We start from the raw sequence: 18,139 nt of genomic DNA on the forward strand, positions 1-18,139 counted from the left end.
TAGCCACTGATGTAGCCCAAGATTTAAAACCCGAATCTTGTTTCTTACAATCTCCGTACGACTGTCCGGCTGACACATGAGAATGAGAGTAAACAATTCTAGGTTTTTTAGACTGAGATGGAAATGACTTGCTTGCATGCCTCTTCCTTGCATCTCTAGTCTCAGCCTCGGTTCTCTTCTTTTCCTTGATCAACTCCTCGGCTTTACATGCCTAATTAACAAGCACTACAAACTCCTTCAATTCAAGGACGCCCACTGAAAACCTAATATCCTCATTAAGCCCATCCTCAAACCTTCGACACATCTTAGCTTCGGAGGACACACACTCTCGAGCATACTTACTAAGTCAGACGAACTCCCTTTCATATTTAGTAATCGTCATGCGGCCCTACTTCAAGTCAAGAAACTCCTTACGCTTTTGATCCATGAATGTCTCACTAATATATTTCTTCAGGAATTCTTTTTGTAAGAATTCCCATGTGACTCTCTCATGAGGTACCACTGAAACTAACGTTTTCCACCAGTGGTATACTGAGTCCCTCAACAAGGATATGGCACACTTCAAGCATTCTTCGGAAGTACAAGATATTTCATCGAATACCTTGATGTTATTCTCAAGCCAAAACTCTGCCCTTTCGGGATCATCATCTTTATTAGCATTGAACATTTCTCCTCCATGCTTTCGGATCTTGTCTACTGGGGGTCTATTTAATCTCAAAAAATCCATACCCTAGGGTACTACATGGACTGGTTGAGGAATAAGGGGAGGTGGAGGGGGTCGAGCATTCGGGTTCGCTCAGACGAACTCGAAGTACCATTCATTCATCATGTGGAAAAAGGCTTCCCAAGCCCTTCTCTCCCTCCCTGACTAACCATGGGAGGTTGATTATTGGATGGCACCACCCCTTCAGTAGAAGTCGGTGCATTACTTTCTACATTGTCCACCATAGTTCGATCGAGATCCATTACTATAAGAAAACATAATAAAAAAATCAGGAGCTATCACACTATCACAGTATATCTATGGCATGTATAGCTAGACTCTACACACGCTAGGTTAGCCCGAGAACCGACTAAACCTATTGTGATACCACTAAATGTGACACCCTACACCCGTGCCCTACGCTAGGATGGAATACGAGGCATTACTAAACTTAAACACATGCAGTTCCAACGTTCTCAAATCATCAAGGCTTGATCAAAATTAAAACTTTTCTGAACTTTGTCTAAACTCCTTAATATCTACCTAGAGGCCCCAAACATTCATTGGAAATCATTCGGGACCAACTCGGGTCCTTTAGCTAACTTTAGAAAAAAATAACTCATGAAACAAGGAACACGCCTGTGTGGAAGGGCAACACGCCCATGTGGTCATTATAACATGGATGTGTTGATGGCCCGTGTGACACACATGGCCTAAGCATCTAGGGACATGCCTGTGTCCTATACCCGTGTGAATTAAATTCTAAATTCAAACCTACAGTGCTTTTCACACGGCCTGACACACGCCCGTGTCTATTTCCCGTGTCCCTCACACGGCCATGACATGCCCGTGTCCTAGCCCGTATCTAAAAACCTTGACATTCTATTTTTGATGTCAGCAACCTTTAAGGGTCACACGGCTAAGGCACACGCCCATGTGCTAGGCCGTGCCCTTCACACGGCTGAGACACACGGTCGTGTCTCTACCCGTGTGTTTAATACCATGCATATTGACTAGTAAAATTTACGTGCAGGGAACAAACAGCCATGTAACACGCCCATGGGGCTGACCATGTGTCACACACGGCCTTGACACACGTCCGTGTGTCTACCCATGCGGACAATATAAGGCTATTTACCAAGCCCTATGCCACCCAACCAACATATCAAAGTCTAACTTAATATGATTTCTCAACCAACAACCATAGCTAAGGCCCATATACGTTTCATATATTCAACCATTCCAACAATTTTACATTCATGAAAGACTATCTTGAATTCATATAATGACTTTCAAAATTAGCCGTTTTCATGGCCTTATACAAAATGAGTCAATTACTAAAAGAAGCCAACACATTTGGCCCAAAACAATATGACACAAAAATAAAATCAAAAGTTCCTATACATGCCATAATCAAAATGATAAAACTAGCTATACCAAGTGCTTCAAGGATAGTGTGGCTAACTTCCCCGACGTAGGTGATGATCTACAAGCTACTTTGACAGCACTATAAGAAAATGGACAGGAAAGATGGTAAGCACGAGAGCTTAGTAAGTACATATATGCAGATAAGTGTAATAAAAAAAATATTCATCAAACAATGGCTTATCATGCTTAAATGATATTTCATTGTAAGATTACTATCTTACTTTTCACTTCCTTTATGCATACTTACTACATCTCATCACACACTACGGCCTTGTTCATGGGTTTAGTATACATACCTGTAATCATCCGTAAAATATCTCAATTTCATTCTCTCTAATAACATACCTCATTCAAATTCTCCCCAACTCGTTTTTCAAACTACTCGTTGAACACTTGAAATACTAATGGATACACGAAAAGTTTACACTTAAGTGTCATATGAGTATTCAGAGCTACCTCGTACTTTGTAATGCTCGCATTTTGAGTTAATCACGGGCCTTTTTGTCATGTCAGTACCCGGACCCCATAACTCTATCATGTAATGCCCGCTCAATGAGCTACTCACGGATCTGCACTCAAGGTAAGTACCCGGACCCATATTACATATAACATTTATCTCATGAACTCAGACATAACTCATGAGTTCAGACCATATAGTTCCTCATGACATACCTTTTGTATCCTATACTATTTTTAAGGTTCAACGGGATTTCATATTTAACCTGATGTCATCGTACTTATTTATCATGTAGATTACTATTGTATCACAATGTTTATGCTTCTATGGTAACAAGTAAGATTATAATACATGATAACAGTAAAACGTTTAAAAATAAGCTACAATGACACATTATTTACATATGTACTTACCTCGGCACAAAATGATGGGAACGAGCCTAATCCTCGTAAACTTTATTCTTCCCTCGATCAAGACCCGAATCACGTTTCTCTTGATCTAAAATGTTGAAATTTAGCTTATTTAATACACAAATCATTCATTTCAACTTGAGACTCATACTTTGGTAAAATCACCGTTTTGACCTTAAACTTCGCAAAAATTATGATTTTACCCCTAGGCCCGAAAGTTGATTTTTATCGAATTTTCTTATTATCCAAACCTAACCGAATTCATTTTATAGCTTCTCAAAATTCTCATTATTTCACGCATTTATCTCCTATTTCATAGCTTATGCAAAATGGTCCTTAGTTAGGGTTTCCATGAAAACTACTTCACAAAAGTTGTTTATTTCACAACCATGATTCATTTTCTTCCATAAAATTTTAAAAAACAACATGAATACTCTCATGGCAGAACCCTATACTTTTAACCATCTTCCAATATAGTCCCTCATTAGCTAGCTCTTGTTACAAGGGTCCTAAAAATGTAAAGAATCATCAATAAAAGCCATCTAAATCACTTACTTGCAAGGATGAGAAGTTGCTAAAATTTTGAGCTTCTAAAACCCCTAGAATGGCTAAAAATTTCGGTGGAGAGGTGAGGAAGATGATAGCCCTTTTTCTTTTGTTTTATTTTAATCAATTAAGTCACCAAATGTCACCTAACTTTGACATTTTGACCAATCTTGTCCCCTATGGCCGGCCACCTCTATTTAAAAGAGTATAATTGCCCTTTAAAGGCCTTAAATTTTGGTTCTCTAGCTATTTAACACATTTGGGTCGTAAAACAAAACCTTTTCCCTTTATGCGATTTAGTCCTTTTTCGCAATTAAGCATGAAATCGCTAAAATTATCTCCAAAAATTTTCATGCATCCATACAATCATGCCATAACACATAAGTTAATAATAATATAATTTCTCTGGCTTCAAAATAGTAGTTTCGAAAACCACTTTTCTAATTAGCCCCAAAATTGGGCTGTTACACTCTGACTTGGGTCACACGGCCAGCCACACGCCCGTGTACTGGGCCGTGTGACACACACGACTGAGACACATGCCCGTGTCTCTTCTCATGTGATAATACCTGAGCATTTTGTTTCTTAGTTTTTAAGATGCAGGGGATACACGGCTAAATCACACACCCTTGAACATGGCCGTGTATCATACACGGTTGAGACACACGCCCGTCTGTCTACCCGTGTGGACAGAATAAGGCCAATTTCCAAGCCTTATTTCTCACCTAAATATGTCTTCCACTTACATTAACATTTTAACATATTCCTAAGTCAATACAAAATGTTAAAATCAAGTCAAAACCGAGTCTTATGCATGACCTATCATTACCTATGTTCAAGTGTTTAAACTTACCAAATACACATATATATACATATAAGTATATTTTCTCATTTATACTTACTTAAAACCATTTATCATTAGATTTATATGCTTTTCATCACACAACCATTTCAAACACATCAAACAGAATAAGGACTTATACAATTTTCATCAAAATATACTTAATACTAGCCATTTCAATGGCTAGTTACAACCAAAGCATTATCATGCTATCATTGGCCAAATTAACCTATACATGCCATTATAACCAGAATTAATTTTACCATTTGCATTGAATGGACTGATGGATAGTGTGAAATATCTCCGCCAAGCTTCCAACCCAACGAGCTTCTGTATTCCTTTAAAATAAGGAAATTAAAAACAATGTAAGCTCTTAAGCTTAGTAAGTTCGTATAACTGAGAATTTAACTTACCACAATTTTATAAACATAAGGTAAACACACATTTCATTCCCAAGTCGTGTTGGCCAAGTGCCTAAACACATACCCTCATCAACCATGTCAGTCACTATAATCCGTATAATAGCTTAAATTCACGAATGTACGTAGTCATCAAGCAAGATTCATACAAATATTTCTTCCATCACATTTTTCAATATATCATGGATGAACAAAGTCATCAAGTATGTTCCACATTCATGTATTGAGTACATCATCCTTCAATGTATCAAACGATATCCTTTCCATTTTCAAATATTTCTCTCATCGTGTGATCAAGTAGCATGTACAAAGCATATTAATCATATATATCTCATATAAATATCAATAAACTTGTATGAGCACAATAATAACCTTTTTCCGCATACACATACTTTCAACATCATGTATTCAAAAATCATGTATAGTTCATGTCCATGTAATTCAAGTATGTTCTTATGAAAATTCATCTCAAATTCTCACTGTCTCATATCAGGATTTTTACCCGTTGAATTTATTTGAAATATCAATGGATACACATGTAGTACACTCGATGTGTAAAAAACTACAATCTGTCAATTCATATTCAGAGGTACCTATAAGGGCACATGTAACACCCTCTAACCTTTATCTATCACCAAAATCAGGTTACGGAGTATTACCAGACGATCAAATACAAACATTTACATAATTAACCACACAAAAATATCATAACTCAATCATATCGTCCCTTTTATGAGCCCTTGAGGCCCAAAACACGTGTTAGAAACAAATTGGGATTTAATCGTGTTAAATGGGGCTAAATTATTCAAGGGCATCATATGAGTTGCTCCTACTGTTGCAGAATATTGGCTCGAGGCTACCGAGCATATTATGATAGATCTTGACTACACTCCCACTCAGAAATTGAGGGGTGCTGTGTCCCTACTCTGGGACGAAGCTTATCAGTGGTGGCTCACCATTGAGCAAGGTGCTCAGACTCAACGAGTGAGCTGGGACTATTTCAAGAACGCATTCTAGGGTAAGTATGTGGGGGCGAGTTATGTTGAGGTTCGCCGACATGATTTTATGAGCCTTGTTCAGGGTGACCAGTCTATGGCTGAATATGAAGCTGAGTTTTTGCGACTGAGTAGGTATGCACTGAGTTGGGTAGTGTAACACCCCTAACCCATATCCATTGCCGGAGTAGGGTTACGAGGCATTACCGATCAATGTACAACATTTAGCTTACATTTATTAACCTCAAGCATTCATTCTCATATATAATTCAAATCAATCACATTGTCCCTTATAAGGGCTTACGAGGCCTTAATCGTGCTTTAGAAGTGGTTCGGGACTAAACCAATAACATACAAAAATTTTAGAAAACTTAGAAATTTTTCAATCATACAGGGGTCACATGCCCGTGTGAACAGGCTATGTGCATCACACAGCTAGTAGACACACCCGTGTCTTAGGCCGTGTGGAAGCAAGTGTAACACCCCTTACCCATGTTCTAAGCCGGAACAAGGTATGGAATATTACAGATCACGAAAACATGAATTCACATATTTACCTGATCTTACATAATTAATCCCTCTAGTTTGAACAAAAATAGATAACATTAACAGATATACATAAATACAAGTAAATTATCAAATTTTGAAAAGTAATATTTTAAACCAAATTAATTATGACATATGACAAAATCATTCAGCCCTCTATACATGCCATAATTCCAAAATAGTGTTTACAAAATAACAAAAAGTATTGATAGTGTGGATGTGTGGATGGGTCTCTGACGATCTCCAAATCTCGAGCTGGCTTAGTAACTTTATAAGACAAGAAAAAGAAAAGAAGGTAAGCATATAGCTTAGTAAGTAAGTACAAAATTGATATTCAATTTATCAAAGTAAAACAATCATACTAGTATATAATCACATATTCAGGACAGGCTATTTTCTGCAGTCCCAGTTTAAAAAAAATCATATCTCGAGCTAAAAAACTCGAAATCCAATTCCGTAAATTTTCCCTGAAACTAGACTCATATTTCTACTTACTAATTTTTTTCTAGAATTTTTGGTAGGGCCAATTACTACAGTTTATTAGTTAAAGTCTCCCCTATTTCAGGGTACGAATACTCTGACCCCTGTGCACTATGAACCAAATTTCTCCCTGTACAGAATTCCAACGACCATGCCGTTTGTTTCCCATAAAAATATACTCAATAAGGAATCCATTCATATAAGGTATGACTCTTAATAATTTTTTTACAAATTATGGTGAATTTTTAAAGTCAGAACAGGGGATCTCGAATTTATTCAGACCCTGTTTCACAAGAATTCAAATATCACACAATATAGAATTCTTTTGCTTCCCCTATTTCTTTTATGTGAAAATAGACTCATCAAGATTTATTTTCATATATCATTTTAATTTTTATTCAATTTCCACGATTTTTGGTAAATTTTTAAAATCATGTAACTGCTGCTGTCCAACACTGTTTTATTTCTAACATTCACTCTTGCATAATTCCACCTAGTCCTTTTTGTTATACCAGAATTCACTCAATTATCGAGCACATAGCTCCTAACTTTTCATAAACATAAATTTTCACATATTCACCTTATAATAACTTTCACATATTACCACTTTATCGGTTTTCCCCGTTGAACTCAACGGAAAAATAACAAATATACCATTCTTTACACATATTTCCCCCTTCCACACTTACAGCCGAAGCTATATGATACGCATAGTAGCCTGCACTTAGTACTACACATGCGATCAACAATCCGGTACACGTAGTAGCCTGCACTTAGAACTACACACGTGACCTCATCATCTGATACACGTAGTAGCCTCCACTTAGTACTACACACGTGATCGAAGTCATTGAGTACGCATAGTAGCCTGCACTTAGTACTACACATGCGACTTAACAGTATGATACACGTAGTAGCCTACACTTAGTGCTACACACGTGTATTCACAATGGGTCATTCGTATTGTTCCTGTTCCAAAGTTTCAACCGGAAAATCTTTCCTTTTTCACTGTTAACACTTATTCATAATCTAATTAAATTTGCAAATTCCATCATTTAATCATTCTATGGACAGTCACCAATTCATATGATAACAACATAAAATAAAATAAAAAAATCGATAAATTATTCATGTACGAACTTTAGATCGATTCTATGGACAGTCATCGAAAGCTTTTCTTTTCCCCGATCACGATCGATTCCACGTCTTTCTTGATCTATAACAAAACATTTAGGTCATTTAACACTCATACTATTTATTTCAATCCAAAAATCACATTATGGAAAAATTACGTTTTTGCCCCCTAACTTTTACAAAATTATGATTTTTCCCCTAGGCTCGGAAATTTAATTTCAGCCCTTATTCTTATGTTTTATGACATGGTGAATATTTTTCTCTTCTATGGAAACATCAAATTCTCACTCTAACATGTACTTATGAACATTAGGTATTTTTACTGATTTTGTCGTTTTGCTCGTTTTGCTTGTTTTTACTTAAAACCGAGTAGCACAAGTTGTCTAACATAATTTAAAACCTCATATTCTATCATAAAACACCAAAATACACAAATTTCACCTATGGGTATATTTCCAAATATGAACCCTAGGTTGAATTATTGTTAACATAAGCTAAATCGAGCTACCGGAATTTCAAAAACATAAAAATCATTAAAAACGGGGCTTGAAATCACTTACTATGAAGCTTGAAAGTTGAAGAAACCCTAGCTATGGAGAGAGGTGAAATTCGGCCAAGCTTAATGATGATGAACACATTTTTGTGTTATTTTTCCCATTTTATTTCATTTAATATACAAATGACCAAAATGCCCTTACTACTAAACTTTCCAAAAATTCCATCCTTGTCCAATTTTTGTCCATAGACTTAGACATTGGTCAAATTTCTATTTAAGACCTCCTCATTAATATTCCAAAGCAATTTCATACTAAAAACTTCTAGAATGCAAGCTTTGCAAATTATTCGATTTAGTCCTTAATTTCAATTTAAGCACTTTATGCATAAAATTTCATCACGAAATTTTCACACAATCATGCAATCATATCATGAACCTCAAAATAATTATAAAATAATTATTTCTATCTCAGATTTGTGGTTATGAAACCACTATTCCGATTAGGCCCTAATTCGGGTTATCACAGCAGGGCATACATACTGGCTTGCATCACACGGTCGAGGACATACCCGTGTGCCAGGCCATGTGAAAACTAGATGGTATACTGACTTGGGTCACATAGCCAACCACACGCCCGTGTGTCTAGCCCGTGTGCCCTACAAAATGGCCACACATGCCCGTGTGCTAGGCTGTGTGCCATTTTGGGGGTACACTAACTTATACCACATGGCTAGTCACACACCTGTGTGTGACACCGTGTAGAGCAAACTGACTTCAATTCAATTTCAACATCAAGGGACACACGGCCGTATAACCTAATCGTGTGTCACACACGGCTGAGACACATGCCCATGTCTCTACCCATGTGAACAAAAATAGGCCATTTGCAAAGCCAAACTGCCAGCCTTTTTGTACATACCTACACAAGCTCAATGGTGTCATTTTAAGTCACAAATGTGCAACCAAAGTTCACCAACCAATACATAATCATACCATATCCATTTCAACTAAATTCAATACTCAAATCCATACCATTCACCTATTCAAATACCAAATAATTTAACTTGCTTTACTAAACATAACTCACACATATAATTCATTTAGCAAAACCAATCCAAACACAGATAACCACTTCAATCCCATTCTTTCATTATAGGTCTATTACAAACATTAAAAGTAGAACTAATTGCACATTCATAAGCATCATCAAGTTCATCATCTTATGCCATCTCAAATGGCCGAAATACATATCCATCAAACATACCAAAATGGCTCAAGCCTAAACATGCCATATAACATATATAGATAGCTTCAAAAGTAACAAATAGATGATCGTTAGCGCAATGAAGTCTCTGATGATTCCCAGATCTGAGCCAGCTTCGTAAATCTATAGAACATTGAAAATTAAAAAGAGTAAGCTATAAATCTTAGTAAGTTCGTTCGTGAACATGAAATAATCACAACATTCATTACCAATTCAAAATAGATAATATCATTAACATTTAAAGCATCAATTCACGAGCTAACATCAACTTTATTCATATCATCATTCATGAGTTCTCAACTTCATCTAACTCGATACTTGAATAGTTTTTCGTACATACCTGTACCGATACTTTCTATTTCTCATCAATACTCTTATCAAACCTCTCCGGTTTATCAATGCTCATAATAAAAATTCATCGATATTCCTATTCCATAGTCCAACTATGGTTTTACACATCCATTGCCATGGCCCTGTCATGGTATTTCATTTACATGTCATAACCCAGTTATGGTCTTATTATTCGATTGCCATAGCTCGACTATCGTCTTATTCAGCAACTTGCCTTACTCAACTTGTACATTTCATGTAATATCTCAACATTTATCGAATAGAATAAATACTATCTCAATTTAATCCACTCAATAAATGTATACACATTTAAGTTCAATTATATGAACTTACCTCGTTTTCGGAATTGACTGATCGGATCGACTATTCGACAACATTGCTTTTCCCCCAATCTAAATCCAAATTCTTTCTTTCTTGATCTATATGAATTCAAAATTAACTTATTTATTCATCTACTCATTCAATTTAGTCCATTGGCATATTTGATATTAGCTCCTAAACTTTCACGATTTCACAATTTAGTCCTTATTTCACAAATACACAAAATTCACATAATTTCATTATACACTAGCTTAGCCAAATTACCTATAAGTCCCTAGCAGCCCATAGCTTTCATTTATTTCACATTTCAACCCTCAATTTACACATTTCACAATATAAGCCTATTTGACATTTTTGTCAAAAATCACTTTACAAAACATTAAAATCTATCATCAAGCTTTCATGTTTCATCATTAAACATCAAAGAACTCATAGAATCAACAATGGAAACTCTTAAAATCTTTAACAGTTTCAAAATTAAAGGTACGGGCTAGCTAGATTAAGCTGCAACAATTACAAAAACATAGAAATCATCAAAAATCGAGCTAAAACCATACCTTAATCAAGCTATGTGTGTATCGAACCCTAAATGAACAAAATTAATTCTTTCTCTTCTTCAATATTCAGCCAATAAGAAGAAAGATGGACAAAATTCCTTTTTTTTCGTTTATCAACTTTTGTTATTGAATTACTATATTAACCTTACTAATAAACATATAAAATCATATAATGGATGTCCATTAATGTCAATTAACACTTAAAATGGTCTAATTACCATTTAAGGCCATCATATTTAAAAGAAACAGTCAATTGACACCTTTAACAAGTAGAATGCAACTTTTACATTTTATGAGATTTAGTCTTTTTTCTCAAATTGAGCAATTAAACGATAAAATTAGCTCACAAAATTTTCAAACATAGATACTATCATGATTTAAACACCAAAAATAATATTAAAATAATACTTCAACCTCATATTTGTGGTCCCAAAATCACCGTTCTGATTTGACTCAAAAACAGGCTGTTACAGGTAGCATCTGACTACAACAAGTGTATGAGGTTCGAGGAAGGATTAATATATAATTTGTGGGTTTTGATAGCTCCTCAGAGGGAGCTGGTTTTTGCGATCTTAGTTTGCAAAGGAAAATTATTGGAAGAAGTAAAGCGCACTGAGCGCGAGTGGCGTGATCATGAGAAATATCAAAATAATATTAAGAGGGATTCGGGTCCCTCTGGTTCTAGTCAGCGTCCTAAGAAGCAGGTGAGATTCGATAGGCCCTCGAGGGCTGAGACACCAGCTGTAGTGACTGAGATTCAGCTGTGCAGTGATTCTAGGAAGCTTCATTCAGGCGAGTAACGTGCCTCCGTTGTAGGTCGATGGAGCATCGAGTTAGAGATTTCCCCTGTCGATCAGATCCAGTGTTAGATGTGGCACAGACTCTGGCTCTCAATCCTGTTCTACTTCCGAGATAGGTTCAGCAACCGTTCAAGGGTCGTGGTACTGGTAGGGTTAGTAATGGATCTAGGAGAGGATAGCGAACACCAAGTAGAGCCACAGGTCAGGCTAAGGCTCGTCAGCTGGCACTAGTTTATGCGGTTAGATGTCGCGATGAGAGCGATGATGCTGATGTCATTGCAGGTACTTTCTTTAATCATTATGTTCTGTATTATGCTCAGATTGATATCGGCTCTACTAACTCATACATAGCTAGTGTTGTTTTTGTAAATCTAGGTTTAACCGCTGAGAATATTGCTAGAGAGTTTTTTGTGATTAGTCCTTTGGGTCAGTCAATTTGAGTTGAAAGAGTATATAGACGGGTAACCTTAGAGCTCTAGGGTATGGTATTTCCAGATGATTTAATGGAATTACCCTTCAATGAGTTTGATTTAATTTTGGGAATGGATTGGATCATTGAGTATCGGGTCAGTCTAGACTATGCAACTAAGAGGGTAACTCTAAGATCAACTGATAAAGACGAGGTGCTCATGGTTGGTGAGCATCGAGATTACCTCTCTAATGTAATCTTTGCTCTTGTAGCAGGGAAGGTAGTCTGAAAGGGGTGTGAGGTATACCTTGCTTACGTATCTGATTCTGATCCCAAAAAACCTTTAGTGGGAGATATCCACATCGTGAGGGAATTCCTAAACATCTTTCCCGAGGAAATTCCCAGAGTACCTCCGGATAGAGAGGTGGTGTAACAGCATATTTTTAGACAAATTGAAACAGTGGTTTTGGAATCACAAATCTGAGGTCAAAATATTTATTTTATTTTTATTTTGAGGTCTACATATGATAGTATGATAGTGTGAAAATTCTGTTAACAAATTTTATCGTTTGAATGCTTAATTTGATAAAAAGGACTAAATCGCGTAAAGTGCAAAAATGGTGTTCTAATAGATAAAGGTGCCTAATAGCTATGGAACCTTAAAGTGGAGGTCCTTATGTGGTAATTAGATCATCAGTGTGTTAGTGGACATTTATGAGATTGGTATTGTTGAATTTGATTGAAATTAAAAAGTTAATTAAGTAAATTAGTAAATTAATATTAAAATAAATAAAATGAAACCAATTTTTATCTCTTATAATCTCCTCCAACCGAATATTCAAGGGAAAGAAATCCATTTTTTTCATCTAGGGTTCGGTCACTTTGAGGCTTGATTGGTACGTAATTTTTGTCCCGTTTTTAATGATTTTTATGTTTTCGGAGTCGCTGTAGCTTAATCTAGCTAGTCCAGGGACTAATTTGCAAAACTATCAAAGTATTAGGGTTTTACCATTGATGAATATGTGTGTATTTTGATGTTTGATGATAGAAAATGAATAGTTGTTAAATAAACATCATTTGTTAAGTGATTTTGGGTGAAATTGCAAATTAGGGATTTATTTATGAAATATGAAAATTTTGTGGTAGAAATGTGAAATAAATGAAAAATATGGGCTGCTATGATAATAATAAAAATTCAGCTAGCATGGGTAGGGACTTAATTGCATGAATTTGTATTTTAATGTGCTAGGGATTGAATTGTAAAGATGTTTAACTATTAGGGGCAAAAGTGTAATTTTGACAAAATGTGATTTTTGGGTTAAATTGAATAGAATGATAATGAATTAAATTAAATTTGATATTATATAGATCAAGAAAAATGAAATTTGGATCTAAATCGGGGGAAAAATAAAGTATTGGACTAGTCAATCCATTTTATCGTTTTTGTGAATCGAGGTAAGTTTGTATGTTAATAAGCATTAATATAATTGTGTTTTAAATACATTATTATTGAATTAATTGTTAATATGATCTTACGGATATGTTTGATGAAGATTCGGCAATTGGAAATCCTGGTTGAACCTTAGGAATAGATTAGGGTACGTATGACATGTCATTAGAGGTTATGTGTTTGGGTGCTGGTCCGTACGTCCTACTGATGGCTGATTTATCTGGCATGCATTATGAGTTCTCGTCATCTTGTGTGAGTAGCACCGTGTAGCTACGTCATGACCGTCAGCCTGTGTGAGCAGACCTGTTGATAGCTTAAGAGTGAGCATTATATGAGATATGAGATTGAGATAACTTTAGCTATGTATTTGGAACTTAGGGTGCAAGATTCCGGGGTATCCTATATTATTCTGAATGGTTCAACGAGTACATCAAGGATATGGATGAGTATGAAATTGATACAATTTGATATGGATATGTACATGAAACATACAAGCATTGAATCGAAGAAACTTGTGAATTTCATATCTAATCTTGTGAATGAATATGTAATAGGTTTGTGGATCAATATGAGTTATATTATGATATGTTTAATTATTTATTAATTGCTTAAATTTCGTATATATGGTAAGTTGATTTTATTACTATACGAACTTACTAAGTTTTATAGCTTACTTTGTTTACTTTTCCGTGTTTATAGTGATTATTGAAGTCTACTCGGATTTGGGAGTCGTCGGAGATCTTATCAGACTATCAAGCTATCATTTTGGTACTATTGAACTTGTGTATTTGGTTATATGGCATGTATAGGAGTTGTGGTCAATATGATTATATGTTTATAATGGATTTAGCCAATTTATTCAGTTTGTAAATGAAGTATGTTTTGATTAGGTGTATAGCCATGTGATTTGGCTTATTTTGGTATATTTACCTATGTATATATATCTATATGTACGTATTCCCTTTTTTGATGTGGTTTAAAATTTCCATGTGAATGGTTGTTTGTGGATTGGTAGCTTGAGTATCAAATAGTTGAAATTAAGATTGGTATGTTTATGGTTTTAGGCAAAATAGTGCATAATTAAAAGTGGCCATTTAAGTGATTTGAGAATGAGAAATTTGTATGAATTTAATGGTTTACTGTGAATACTTGTGTGTCTTGTGGTTGATGGTATGTAATTAGCATGAATTAGGCTTGGTTGAGATTGGTTTGAATGTCTATGTATGCCATGTTATATGTCATTTTGTCCACACGGGCAGAGACATGGACGTGTGTCTCAGTTGTGTGTGACACAGGGTCAAGTGACACGACCGTGTGTCCCCTAGTGTTTAATTAGAAACCAAGTCAGTATGCTCCACACGACCTATGTTAAGTACAGGATAAGATAAGTTGTTAAGGAATTTGTCATACAATCTAATAGTCTATTAGAAGAGTTGTTAACAGCAGTTACTCTCCATTCTTGTATAAAAGACCTACTAGTGTATTGATCAAAGCAATCAAGAATATCAGAATATTCATTTGTTTTATTCACATTTATTTTTCAATTTCTCTTTGTAAATTCCTTCACTTTTGTACTTACAACATGGTATCAGTCGCCTAACATTCCTAGAGGTTCTTCTAGCTGTGTCCATGGCAAATTTCGCTGACTCCACTGCTGCTGATCGTGGAAGTCCCAACCTCTCTGGTGTATGGTTAGTTAAAACGTTTCCTAGGCATGACACTGATAAACGCCAAATGATACATGTTTTTACCCCAAATACTTAGCATATTTATGGATGTTTACTACTAGATTTATGGATTTTGGTGCTTTTAATCCGGTTATTTCATGTTTTGTACCCAGGAGAGCACCAAGAGTCAAGAGGAGCCAAAAACGAGCTAAAAAGGGGACAAAACGGACCAAATCGAGAAGACCCACACGGCCTAAGCCTTGCCACACGGGCAGCTCACACGCCCATGCCTTTCGAGGGTGTCGACCAAGGTTTACACGACTCACACGGCCGTGGTAATTTAACGGATCGTACACAGCCTGGCAACCATGTCACACGGCTGTGGCACACGGGCGTGTCCCTTTTTCAAGGAGTTGTATTCTACTCGGAAAAAGGATACTTAGGGGGGAAGAAAGCCAATCAAAAGCCTATATAAACACCCTAAGTATGACCTAGAAAGGGGGCTGGCTCTCCAGAACTTTTTTGGAACACAGAACCACACGCCGGGAATTACTTGAAGGAAGCCAGACGATCCATCTTAAAAGCCGGAGCTACTCCAAGACTGAAGATCTCTCTCAGAATTCCTTCAGGGGTTTTAGAGTTTTCTTTATGTTTTGTTATTTTCATACTTTTGAGATGTACTCTTATTTTATTATGAACTAAGCCCCTTAATACCTAAGGGGGATAAAACCTATGATGGATCTTGTTATTATTATCTGAAGTGTATGATAAATACTTGATTTGTTCTTAATTATGTGATCTTAATGCTTGAGTTAATATTTCGAGTATTAATTCATGATTTGATGTGCTTATGCAGAGGAGGAATAGACCCTGCCTAAGAGTAGATTTGGCATAATTAAGCGAAGTTGATCGAACGCCTAGAAATAGGGTTACGAGATTTTGTCGGATTAGGGTGAAACTTAATAAGGGGATCCATAGATCGAGTTAATGCAACCCTAGAGCGTTAATTAGAGAAAAGTCTTGGTTATTCAATCTAGGGATTAGATGTTATTAGTCTTGAATAGGGATAATAACTTAACTTAGGGATCTCTACGGAACAAGTCAAGTGAATAAATCGTCCGGTTCAAAGTCAGATAACAAGTGAAATCTAGGTGGATTCCTCCTTAGGTGTCGTCTTTATTAATTGCTTCTCTTCAAGTCCTTTTCCAAATTCTCTCTTCACTTTAATTAAATTAGTTAATTAGTTTAGATAATTAGTTTAATAAACAAACCCTTTTATTCTTAGGCTAGATAATAAAAAGATAGTTATTACTAGTACTTTTGGTTCCTTTGGGTACGATATCCCGGTCTTGCCATTACTATACTATTGTTCGATAGGTACGCTTGCCTTTTCGTTGTGATAATAGTTAGTCTAGGTTTGATCTTCATTATAAATATTTATTACTTGTTACAAATCACTACAATCAAGTTTTTGGCGCCATTGCCGGGGAACTGAAATATTAGGAACACTAAATTTTTATTACTTTAACCATTTATTTTTCTTGCAATTTTATTTTATTTTCTTATTTATTAATTTACTTTTTCTTTCTCTTGGCAGGTTTTTATAGTTTATGACTAGAAGAATCAGGACCCTTACTTGTTGACGAAGAAATCGATCGAACAGTTCGTAGAAATCAAAGAGAAATAAGGCGTAGTTTACGATACACAGAAAATGAACAACAAGACAATACTCAACCTCCAACCGACGAGATGGTTGAAAACCAAGACAATCAGCTGCCTCCTGCAATTGCAACTAATCAAAATCTTGCTCCACGTACTATGTATGACTATGCTAAACCCTCTTTAACAGGAACTGAATCAACTATAGTTAGACCTGCTATTGCTGCGAATAATTTTGAATTAAAACCTAACACTATTTAGATGATACAGCAGTTTGTTCAGTTTGATGGCTTGTAGGATGAAGATCCCAACACTCACTTAACAAATTTACTGGAATTTTACGATACATTCAAAATCAATGGCGTTTCTGATGATGTCATCTGTCTTTGGTTATTTCCTTTCTCACAGAGAAACAAAGCTAAACAGTGGTTGAACTCGTTACCATGAGCGTCTATCACTACTTGGGAGCAAATAACCGAGAAATTTTTACTAAAATATTTTTCGCCAGCTAAAACGGCTAAATTACGCAATGATATCTCTTCTTTTGTGCAGATGGACTTAGAAACACTTTACGATGCATGGGAGAGATACAAGGATCTATTGAGAAGGTGCCCTCACCAAGGGTTACCTCTATGGTTGCAAGTTCAAACATTCTACAATGGTGTGAATCCCTCGACAAGGCAAATGATTGTGGAACTATCAACAATAAAACACCGGAAGATGCCTACGAATACATAGAAGAGATGTCACTGAACAACTATCAGTGGCAAGTCATGAGGACTAAGCCAACAAAAACAGCTGGCGTTTATAACATCGATTCAGTGTAATAACCCGAAATTCACGGGCACCAGAAAAGTGAGTTATAGGGCCTCCGTCTTAGTGAAATAAGTTCGAAAATAATTATTAAAAATATTTATGAGCCTAGTGGTGTGTCTAATTAGGATCTAATTAGGTGAATTTAGCTTAATTTAGAGTAAGTAATAAAAAGGATTAAATTGAATAAAGGGTAAAAGTTTAATTATAAAGCAATAGAAAATAAAAAGGATTAAAATGGCAATTAAGCCATTGACTACAAATGAGGCGGCATATTGGTGAAATAAAATCAAAGATTTTTTTTAGGTTTTATATATTATAATGATTATTATTATGGTTTTATATTAAATTATTATAATTATTAATTAACATTATGGTTTTATATTAGATTAT

At 35.7% G+C, this 18,139-nt stretch overlaps 1 non-coding gene across 1 annotated transcript; it reads right to left on the reverse strand.

Annotated features, from left to right (window-relative positions):
* Positions 1–17,452: 17,452 nt before the first annotated feature.
* Positions 17,453–17,559, reverse strand: LOC121210662 (small nucleolar RNA R71). The gene has a single exon (XR_005905776.1). It is a non-coding gene; the product is annotated as a small nucleolar RNA R71 (small nucleolar RNA).
* Between the last annotated feature and the right edge of the window lie 580 nt (positions 17,560–18,139).

This window comes from Gossypium hirsutum, chromosome A11 (genome assembly GCF_007990345.1).
Source record: "Gossypium hirsutum isolate 1008001.06 chromosome A11, Gossypium_hirsutum_v2.1, whole genome shotgun sequence".
Classification (NCBI taxonomy): domain Eukaryota; kingdom Viridiplantae; phylum Streptophyta; class Magnoliopsida; order Malvales; family Malvaceae; genus Gossypium; species Gossypium hirsutum.